The sequence below is a fragment of the Bison bison genome, unplaced genomic scaffold (assembly GCF_000754665.1).
Source record: "Bison bison bison isolate TAMUID 2011002044 unplaced genomic scaffold, Bison_UMD1.0 scf7180017864535, whole genome shotgun sequence".
Classification (NCBI taxonomy): domain Eukaryota; kingdom Metazoa; phylum Chordata; class Mammalia; order Artiodactyla; family Bovidae; genus Bison; species Bison bison.
In genome coordinates, this window is record NW_011495084.1 from 2382243 (window position 1) to 2392474 (window position 10232).

The following is a 10232-nucleotide window of genomic DNA, read 5'->3' on the forward strand; positions in this document are numbered from 1 at the left end:
TTCAGAATGGACTGGTTGGATCTTCTTGCAGTCCAAGGGACTCTCAAGAGTCTTCTCCAACATCACAGTTCAAAAGCATCAATTCTTCAGCGCTCAGCCTTCTTCACGGTCCAACTCTCACATCCAGAGGAAAAACCATAGCCTTGACCAGACGGACCTTTGTTGGCAAAGTAATGTCTCTGCTTTTGAATATGCTGTCTAAGTTAGTCGTAACTTTCCTTCCAAGGAGTAAGCATCTTTTAATTTCATGGCTGCAGTCACCATTTAGCTACTGTAAATAGAAGTTAAAAAAAAAAAATTGGTTTCCAAATTTTCTTGGGCTTCCCTGGTAGCTCAGCTGGTAAAGAATCTGCCTTCAATGAAGGAGACCTAGGTTCATTCCCTAGGTTGGAAAGATCCCCTGGAGGAGGGGGTGGCAAGCCACTCCAGTATTCTTGCCTGGAGAATCCCCATAGACAGAGGAGCCTGGTGGGCTACAGTCCACGGGGTCACAAAACACAACTGAGGACTAAGGACAGCACAGCACAGTGGATATAAAAATACTGTTGACTTTTATGAACTGATATGTATCTTATGATCTTGTTAAATTTGCTTATTAATTCTAAAAATTGTGTGTGTGTGTATAGATTCCTTGGGATTTTTCTGTGTAGACAATCACGTTGTCTCTCATTAGAGACAGTTTTATTGCTTTCTTTCCAACCTGAATGTGTTTTCTTTCTTTCTCTTGCTTTCTTGAACTGGCTCGAATCTCCAGTATCCTATTGAGTAAGAGTGATGGTGGCAGTTACCCTTATCTTTTTGCTGATTTTAAACTGAAAGGGTTCAATCTCTTAGCATTACGAGTGATGTCATCTGTAGATGTTTCTAAAGATGAACTTTATCAAATCAGATTTCCTACTATTCCTGATTTGCTAGGTTTTTTCTTATTTGAATGAATGTTAAATCTTGTCAAATGCTTTTTCTACCTCTATTGCTTTGATTGTATGGGTTTTCTTTTTAAGCCTATTAATATGGTGAATCACATTAATTAATTTTTAACTGTTGAACAATCTTGCACTACTTGGGATAAGCTTTATTTGCAGTATATTATTGTTTTAATATATTGATGTTTTAAAAATTAGAGTAATTTTTCTTGATCTGAAGTCAACTGATAGTAAGCATTTTTTAAATAGTGTTAGTATTGTTTATCTTTTCCGTTTTAATATATATGAACCATTATATTATATTTATCTTTTCCGTTTTGATATATATGGATCATTATATTTCCCTTCTTGTAGATAACATATAGTTGGGCCTAGTTTTTATTTTAATCCAATTTTACAATTTATATCTCTTGACTAATGTTTTTTAAGACCATTTACATTTAAATCAAGTGTTGATATATTTATGTCTCCAGGTTTATTATTAGCTTCCTTTTTTCCTTTTCTCTTTTTATTTCCTTCATATTATATTTTCTCCCCCTTTTTTTTTTTTGGTTAGTTATTTTTGGCTGCGCTGAGTCGTCATTGCAGCACGCGGGCATCCTCTAATCGTGGCAAGCAGGGGCCACTCCTTGTTGGGGTGCGTGGGCTTCTCATTGTGGTGGCTTCTCCTGTTGCAGAGCACAGGCTCTCGGCACACGGACTTAGGAGTCGTGGCACACACACGGCCTTGGTTACTCTACAGCACGTGGAATCTTCCCCAGACCAGGGATCGAGCCCATGTGCCCTGCATCCCAGGCAGATTCTTAGCCACTGTTCACCAGGGAAATCCCTCTCCCTTCTTTTAAGTCGTTTGGTTGTTTTTTTGTAACTTCCATTTCTTTGCTGAGAACCTCTCCATTCATTCCAAGGGTGCTTGCCCATACTTTTGGGCCGTGCTGCTGTGGGGTTTTTAATATTTATCTTTGTTAATTTTACCCTTAATGTGTAAATGTGATGTTCTGGGTCAAAAACAGATTTCTTAAGGCTAAGTGCTCACTTACTCCAGGTCTTATCCCTATGACCCAACAAGAGCCTATGGGAAATTTCCCTACATAAACACACCATAGATGAGAGACAAGGAAAATAACTTTTCTCTGCTTATAATCCCAGGGACAGGGGAGCCTGGTGGGCTGCCATCTATGGGGCTGCACAGAGTCAGACACGACTGAATCGACTTAGCAGCAGCTGCTGATAAAGAGGCAGGAGGCACCTATGCTTCACTCTTCCTAAAGAGGTCTCCTTGGTAACAAAGAGCTGGAATCTAAACTCCAGCTCTTTGATATGTACATAACGTCTCTCCAGGAGGCAGATAGCCCTGTGTGTCTCTACCTTTATAACCTAGAAATGTTTCCAACTTCTAAAACCCTCTTTTTTGACATATAAATACCGAGGAAGATAGTGAGCCAGTCTCCTCGGCACCTTCTGAGTTTAACCTAAGGATCTAGTTTGTGCTTGCATGCTAACTTGCTTCAGTCTTGTCCGACTCCTTGCGACCTTATGGACTATTTCCCATGAGGCTCCTCTGTCTGTGGGATTCTCCTGTCAAAAAAATATTGGAGTGAGTTGGCATTTCCTCTTCCAGGGGATCTTCCTGACCCAGGGATAAACCAGCATCTCTTAAGTCTCCTGCACTGGCAGATAGGTTCTTTACCGCTAGTGCCACCTTGGAAGCCCCAGGGATCTCGTCAAGGCTGTAAGCATTTTGTAGCCCAGGAAAATTAGAAAATTTTATTATCCTGCCGTATCAGAGCAATTAACTAACCAACAGGTGTTAATCAAATTCTCAAGGTATTTGAAGAGTCTCAGAAGGCTAGGTTTTTTATAGGAGCAATGAGAAATCTGGAAAAGTTTTATTTCCCTGCACTGGAGGGGTCCCCAGCCTCCAGGATCTAATGCCTGATGATCTGAGGTGGAGCTGATATAATAATAATAGAAATAAAGTACACAATAAATTCAATGTGCTTGAATCATCCTGAAACCATCCCCCTTTCCCCCCAACCCCTGTACCAATGAAAAATTGTCTTCCATGACACCGGTAACTGGTGCCAAATGGTTGGGGAATATTGCCCTACAGATATAATAGCTACAGTAAAATTTTTATCTGGTATTTCTAATACTTGGGTCATCTTGGGTTTGGCGTTTGTTGAGCATCTTTTTTAAAGAGGTGTTTCAGTTCAGTCGCTGAGTTGTGTCTGAGTCTTTGTGACCCCATGGACTGCAGAATGTCAGGCCACCCTGTCCATTATCAACTCCCAGAGTTTACTTAAACTTATGTCTATTGAGTTGGTGATGCCATCCAACCATCTCACCCTCTGTTGGCCCCATCTCCTCCTACCTTCAATCTTTCTCAGCGTCAGGGTCTTTCCAAATGAGTCAGTTCTTTGCATCAGGTGGCCAAAGTAATGGAGTTTCAGCTTCAGCATCAGTCCTTCCAATGAATATTCAGGAACGATTTCCTTTTGGATGGACTGGTTGGATCTCCTTGCAGTCCAAGGGACTCTCAAGAGTCTTTTCTGACAATACAGTTCAAAAGCATTAATTCTTCAGTGCTCAGCTTTCTTTATAGTCCAGCTCTCACATCCATACATGACTACTGGAAAAACCATAGCCTTGACTAGATGGACCTTTTTTTGCAAAGTAACGTCTCTGCTTTTTAATACGCTGTCTAGGTTGGTCATGGCTTTTCTTCCAAGGAGCAAGTGTCTTTTAAGTTCATGGCTGCAGTCACCATCTACAGTGATTTTGGAGCCCCCAAAAATAAAGTCTGATACTGTTTCCCCTGTTTTCCCATCTATTTGCCATGAAGTGATGGGACTGGATGCCATGATCTTAGTTTTCTGAATGCTGAGCTTTAAGCCAACTTTTTCACTCTCCTCTTTCACTTTCATCAAGAGGCTCTTTAGTTCTTCTTCACTTTCTGCCATAAGGGTGGTGTCATCTGCATATCTGAGGTTATTGATATTTCTCCTGGCAGTCTTGATTTCAGCTTGTGCTTCCTCTAGCCCAGCGTTTCTCATGATGTACTCTGCATAGAAGTTAAATAAGCAGGGTGACAATATACAGCCTTGAAATGCTCCTTTCCCGAGGTGTTTAGGTTTTCTGAATTCTTTTACATTATGATTATACTTTTACATTATGATATTCTGGATCCTTTTAAAGTCATCTGGATTTACGTTCTTGTGATTGTTTCTTTTAGCAGATGGTCAGCCCAGTTAAGATCAGACCACATGTCCTTACTCACTTTCTGTGGATTGTGGTTCCAGTGTCAGTCTTGTTTTCAAAGCCTTTACAGTGCTATTCTGGTCCATCTCACTGTGTCTTTCTCCCAGAGGCCAATCTGAAACTCAAGTGCTCAGAATTTTTGTGGTGCTGATTCTGGTGGGATTCATGCATGCACAATTTTGGGGGTAGGCTCAGGACATCATACTCGGATTTAAAGTATCCCTTTTTTAGCTCCTTTCTCTCTGCGATCTTCTCCTTTTGGTTCTCAGGGCTCTCCCTTACTGTTCTACTCAGTGTAAAGTCAGGGCTTCAGCCTCCTGGCAGCCCTCCCAGGGTTCTGTCCTGCACAGTCTCCCTGCACAGTGTCCCTGAGGGGAGGAAGGAACTCGTCTCTTTGCTAGCACTCGCCTCCCATAGGACAAAAGGAGTCAGTAGGGATTCACGCTCAGGGACTGGATGTTCACTAGTGGGCAGGGCAAGTGGCCCGGAATCTTCCCAGGCTCTATTGGTTTGGGATAGGAGAGTGGGCAGGGCTCCATCCCCAGGATCTGCTGCATAGTCATGGTGGAGAAGGGAAAGGACACAGCTTTGTGGCTGTGTTCACCTGGTGAAAGGTGTGGAGAGTCAACAAGGTCACTACATCTCTATAGGAAGGAAGAGGGGCACCGCTTCTTGGTTTGGAGTAGGGAGGATGAAACCAAAGGCTTCTGTTCCCCGGCTCCTTTGCTTCTTTTCCTGGACGTCTGGGTAGACCCTGCGAGCATCTCTAGGGCTTTTTCTGTCCATATTTTGGACTGCAGTAGAACCCAAGCCAGAATACATAGGAGGCAAAACCAACAAACCATAACCACAACAAAATCCAGAAGCTTCTGAGCAAACAGAAAACAGGGGACTCAACCACCGGGTTGCCTCTCAAGTTCTGATGGAGTCTTCTTATACAAATTATGGCCCAGAGTACTCCATCGCAAGTAGTGGAAGTGATAGGGTGGAATGTATCTACTCCGGTTTTTTTGGAGCCAAACCCCTAATAGTTTTTGGATGAAATGGGGAACACTGCCATATAGATAAAAGAAAATGCTTAAAATAGTATGATTGATAATGCAGTATGATCAGAGTATGCAGAAACATAGTTTAGTTCTCTCTACTTAGACGATGGTCACTTTCTCTAAAGGTTATACTTCAGCTCAGACTTACTGACTTAACACTACTTGTCATGAAGGCCTTCTTTTCCCTTAGTGATAGTCAGTGTGATATTATTTGAGTAAAAGGAAAGAATTTTATAAAATATTTTGGAACATGTGACTTTTACCTGCTATTATAATATTGCCTTGTTTTTAACCAACTGTGAATTTTGTGATAACCTGAAATTGAAATTTACGCTTCATGTATTTTGGCGCGTTGACAAAAGGTGGTTGCAGGTGCATGAACTTTTAATTTCTTACTCATAGATTACCTCCAGTATTCACCTGCATTTCTGCCAGACTCGGCTGACCCAAATACAGAGCTTACATATGCATAACTCTTATCAGTTGAAATTCTTGGTTCTCTCTTTTATTTTTTAGAAGGAAATGCCAACTTATTCAAATATATATTGTGCTTTAATATGTTTCTACTGACATGCTTCTCACTGTATGTAACAGAAGAGTGGGGCAAGCAGAAGATAGGCAGTTAAAAATGGCAAAATTAAAAAAATAAAAGGACAGGACCTGTGGCATCTAATAAGAATTTTGCCATTTGGTCTTAAGAGTTCTTATAGCACGCAGCAGGACACCTCTCAGGGTTAAGCCTTCTTGAAGTGAATGTCTCCCTTCATATGAATGACAAGATTCTCTTTACTGCATATTTATGTCTAATAAGGAAATTATTAATCATATCTTAATTCATATCAAGTTTGTCTTCTCCATATTAGAATCTGTTAGGGGCTTGTGAACCAATATTTTTACTGGCTTTTTCCTAGCACCTAGAAAAATTGCTTAACAAATTGATAATATGTGTATGAGATGTTTATATTGATGACATTACCAGCTTTTACTACAGTGCCCCAAATTTTATCCTTAAATGCTTTTTCAGGATTCTCAGCAATGAATACTGGATTCTACTCTGATTTTTTTTGAAATAGGACTTGAGTGTCTTAATCCACTGGGAGTATTATTTGTGGAAATAAAAATACTGTTGTTTTTATATACAGTGAAAACATCTAACCTTTTAAAATTTCATTTGACAGTTTATTACCTTATATAAGACTAAATCAAAGAGAAATTCTACTAAAATGACATCAAAAATATATCAGAGAACTATTAATGTGCGGTTTTCTCTTCTCAACATTGTTGTCTAGTCGCTAAGTCGTGTCCTACTCTCCTGCGACTCCATGCACTGTAAGCCTGCCAGGCTCCTCGGTCCATGGGATCTCCTAGACAGGAATACTGTAGCGGGGTGCCATTTCCTCCAGGGGATCGTCCACACAGGGATCGAACCTGCGTCTCCTGTATTACAGGCGAATTTTTTTACCACTGAGCCACCAGGGAAGCCCCACCGTAAGAAAACAGAATTCTAGGATGGCTTTTAGAAATTTAAGAGGGCATTATTCTTGCAGATCTTAACACACGCCTTCTATAAATATTAGGTAATAAGCAAATCTGCTTTGAACAGTTGATCTTTGAAAGCCTAGCATCTAGCTAGTTCAAGGTATTCTTAAAAAAGTTTTGTCCTGAATCTCCTAGTTCAGGTCTTGTGAGCCCAGATTACTAGGAGTCAGTGTGGTCCTTCTGCTTAGCTCTCTTTTACTTTTGAGAACAGATCTTTTCATGCAAAGACATCTGCAGGGAGCAAATTGGGCTCCCTGATTTCATTTGTTTGCTTGTAACTTAAGTTTTAGTTTGCTAAAGAATCCTAGAAGTATCCTTGGGAACTTGGAAATCTGGTATTAAAATACTGTATTTAAAGCCTAGGGCTTCCCTAGTGGCTCAGATGGTAAAGAATCTGCCTGCCATTCAGGAGACCCAGGTTTGATCCTTGGGTCCAGAGGATCCCCTGGAGAAGGGAATAGCTACCGACTCCAGTATTCTTGCCTGGAGAATCCCATGGGCAGAGGAGCCTGGTGGGCTATAGACCATGGAATCACAGAGTTGGACACAACCCAGCGACTAACAGTCACTTTCAAAGCCTAGGGGAGCGTTCACATAAAATTTGCCCTTTTTTCTGACCAAACTGTCACTGTTTGTTTTTCCAAGTTAGCTATTTTGTTCGCTATTTTAGGAATGATTTCTTCTAGATTGGATACATTTCTATAAAGGATGCATTCAACAAAGATGCCATGCAATTTCATTTCTACCCAATATTAAATGAATATTGATTTAAATAGTTGTGAAATTGCTGAATATTTTTCTAGGCACTGATATGAATATTGATGAAGATGTGGAAGCTGATGGTTTTCTAGATCACTCCAGTATCAGAGCAAAGAAAACAATATTCCTCCTCTTCCTACTGCAGAGACAATCTTCCACGGCACAGTGGCTCCTTGCATCTTACCAGGGTGTTTGATTTAAATTAATTCTTCTAAAATTAAAATATTTAAAGCATAATTGAGAAACCTGTATAATTTAGCAAACTAAAACCCTAAAATTCATTAAAATTTACACAAAACTGGCAGTACCCCAGAAACAAAGGCAATTTGTTGCCATAGCATTTATGTGCTCGCTTTGGGTGAAACAATCACCTTTTAAGTTGTATCACATTTTGGGTACTTGAGTGCCAGTTCACTACAGATGCTTCATGGATTTTATATGGAGGGAATATATGAATGTGGCTTTTGATTCCCACCCTCCCCCACCCTGTAGGACATTTGGTTGGCTTCTGTCTCTTAAATGTTGCCAGGACATATTTTGATGCTTTTCTTTTTAAAGAGTCAGTTGTTGAAATCATTATTTGGCATGCAAATACCATTTGTGGAGCCAACATAGAAAGCTGCCTCCTGCCTGTATGGCATCTTTTTAGCACTGATAGATTAATATAATGTTTTATCCACTATAATGAACTGTATTTACAGATGACGTGGAATTCTGGAAAACGACATGTTTTCCACAGATTTTTAAGACTTTGTCTTCTGTCTGCAAAAATGGGACGCTTTGATACTACAATTGTGTTATATATTACTTCTGATTTTAAAATGCTCTCTGCCCTTATGGAAAAACCAGTTAGCATTTTCCCATCCTATTCTAAAAACACTGCAACTGAGGATGGAAATTAAAATAACCAGGTGAAATAATAGCACATTAGAAGTTTTTGTTGTTCAATGAGAATCATAGTCATAGTGGTTAGATGACAAAATATCTGGATGTATGAATTTTTAAACAGTGATTTAAACTAAAACTTTAAAAACTCAGGTTTAGAAGCAGGAGTGAACACTTCAGTATATGTAAAACTCTGGCTAGCTAGGTTAAATTATTTTTCTCTATCCACAAAGGGAGTGTTAAATTGGGATGAAAGGATTGAATCTAGCAAGTCTGTGTCCTCCCTGCTGTCAAGAGGGTATTGTTTTCCATGATGGGAGACTGTCCATACCAACTGCCCGAACAAAACTCTCGCAGTAAAATGTGTCTCTACTCTTAGCATATGGACTGAAAAGTAAATAAGACCTTAACAAATGGCAAAGCTGTAGGAAACATTTTGAGAGTTCATGCTCAAGCAGTGAGAGAAAGTGGTATTTTGTCATCTGCATAGTGTGCTTGCAGAAGTTTTTGAGTCTGTACCAACTGAAGGAGAGGGTGTGGACACCTTTACCTCAGCAATGAAGTTAAGAAAACAATAGTATAAAAATCGTTTATTTAACTCATATTGTCCAAGAGCATTGTAGGAATCAAAAACTATATGGATGGCAAGCCTCACAACTGAACATCTCACGACTAATGCTGATGATAGGATTTGGGAAATGCTGACTTGCATGCTTAATTAGGGGCAGTGTGTCCACTGCGTTTGTACCAAACATTCTAGCAGTTCATTGAGGCTTCTAGGAGTTTGGAGAAGAGAAAGCTCGTTTTCGACTTGGACCCATTTTTAACTTTTTTCTGTGGAAAGTTAGGGATTTTTAGTGGCATGTCAAATTTTGTTGGTTCTTCTCTTCCCTCTCTGAATATAACTTTTTTTGTTGAGTTTTTCAGCTTTTCCTTCTTCATATGGTCATTAGATATCAGGATTCTTTAAGGCTTTTGCCCTTTCCTGCCCCCCACCCTACTGCTTTGTCCCCAGATAATTTCATCCATGTCCATAGCTTTCATGATCATTGCTGCTAAGTCACTTCAGTTGTGTCTGACTCTGTGCTACCCCATAGATGGCAGCCCTCCAGGCTCCCCTGTCCCTGGGATTCTCCAGGCAAGAACACTGGAGTGGGTTGCTATTTCCTTCATGATCATTAGTTGCATTCAAATACACATTTTAAGGTAAAGACTTTCTTCGGATCCAACTGCCTCAACTTGGATATCTTTAAAAGTACTTCAAATGGAATATTTCCAAGACTTAATACATGATTTTTCCTCCCAAGCTTAGCCCTCCACTAGCATTTTCTGGCTTAGAAAATGACACCAAGGAAAGAAATCTTAAAAATTAGGGCAGAAATAAATGCAAAAGAAACAAAAGAGATCATAGCAAAAATAAACAAAGCCAAAAGCTGGTTCTTTGAAAGGATAAATAAAATTGACAAACCATTAGCCAGACTCATCAAGAAACAAACGGAAAAAAATCTAATCAATAAAATTAGAAATGAAAACGGAGAGATCACAACAGACAACACAGAAATACAAAGGATCATAAGAGACTACTATCAGCAATTATATGCCAATAAAATGGACAACGTGGAAGAAATGGACAAATTCTTAGAAAAGTACAACTTTCCAAAACTGAACCAGGAAGAAGTAGAAAATCTTAACAGACCCATCACAAGCACAGAAATTGAAACTGTAATCAAAAATCTTCCAGCAAACAAAAGCCCAGGTCCAGACGGCTTCACAGCTGAATTCTACCAAAAATTTAGAGAAGAGCTAACACCTATCCCTG

General features: G+C 39.8%; 1 protein-coding gene across 1 annotated transcript in view; it reads left to right on the forward strand.

Annotated features, from left to right (window-relative positions):
* ACSS3 (acyl-CoA synthetase short-chain family member 3) overlaps positions 1-10232 on the forward strand; it is a 176457-nt gene that overhangs the window by 156376 nt on the left and 9849 nt on the right. The window lies entirely within an intron of this gene.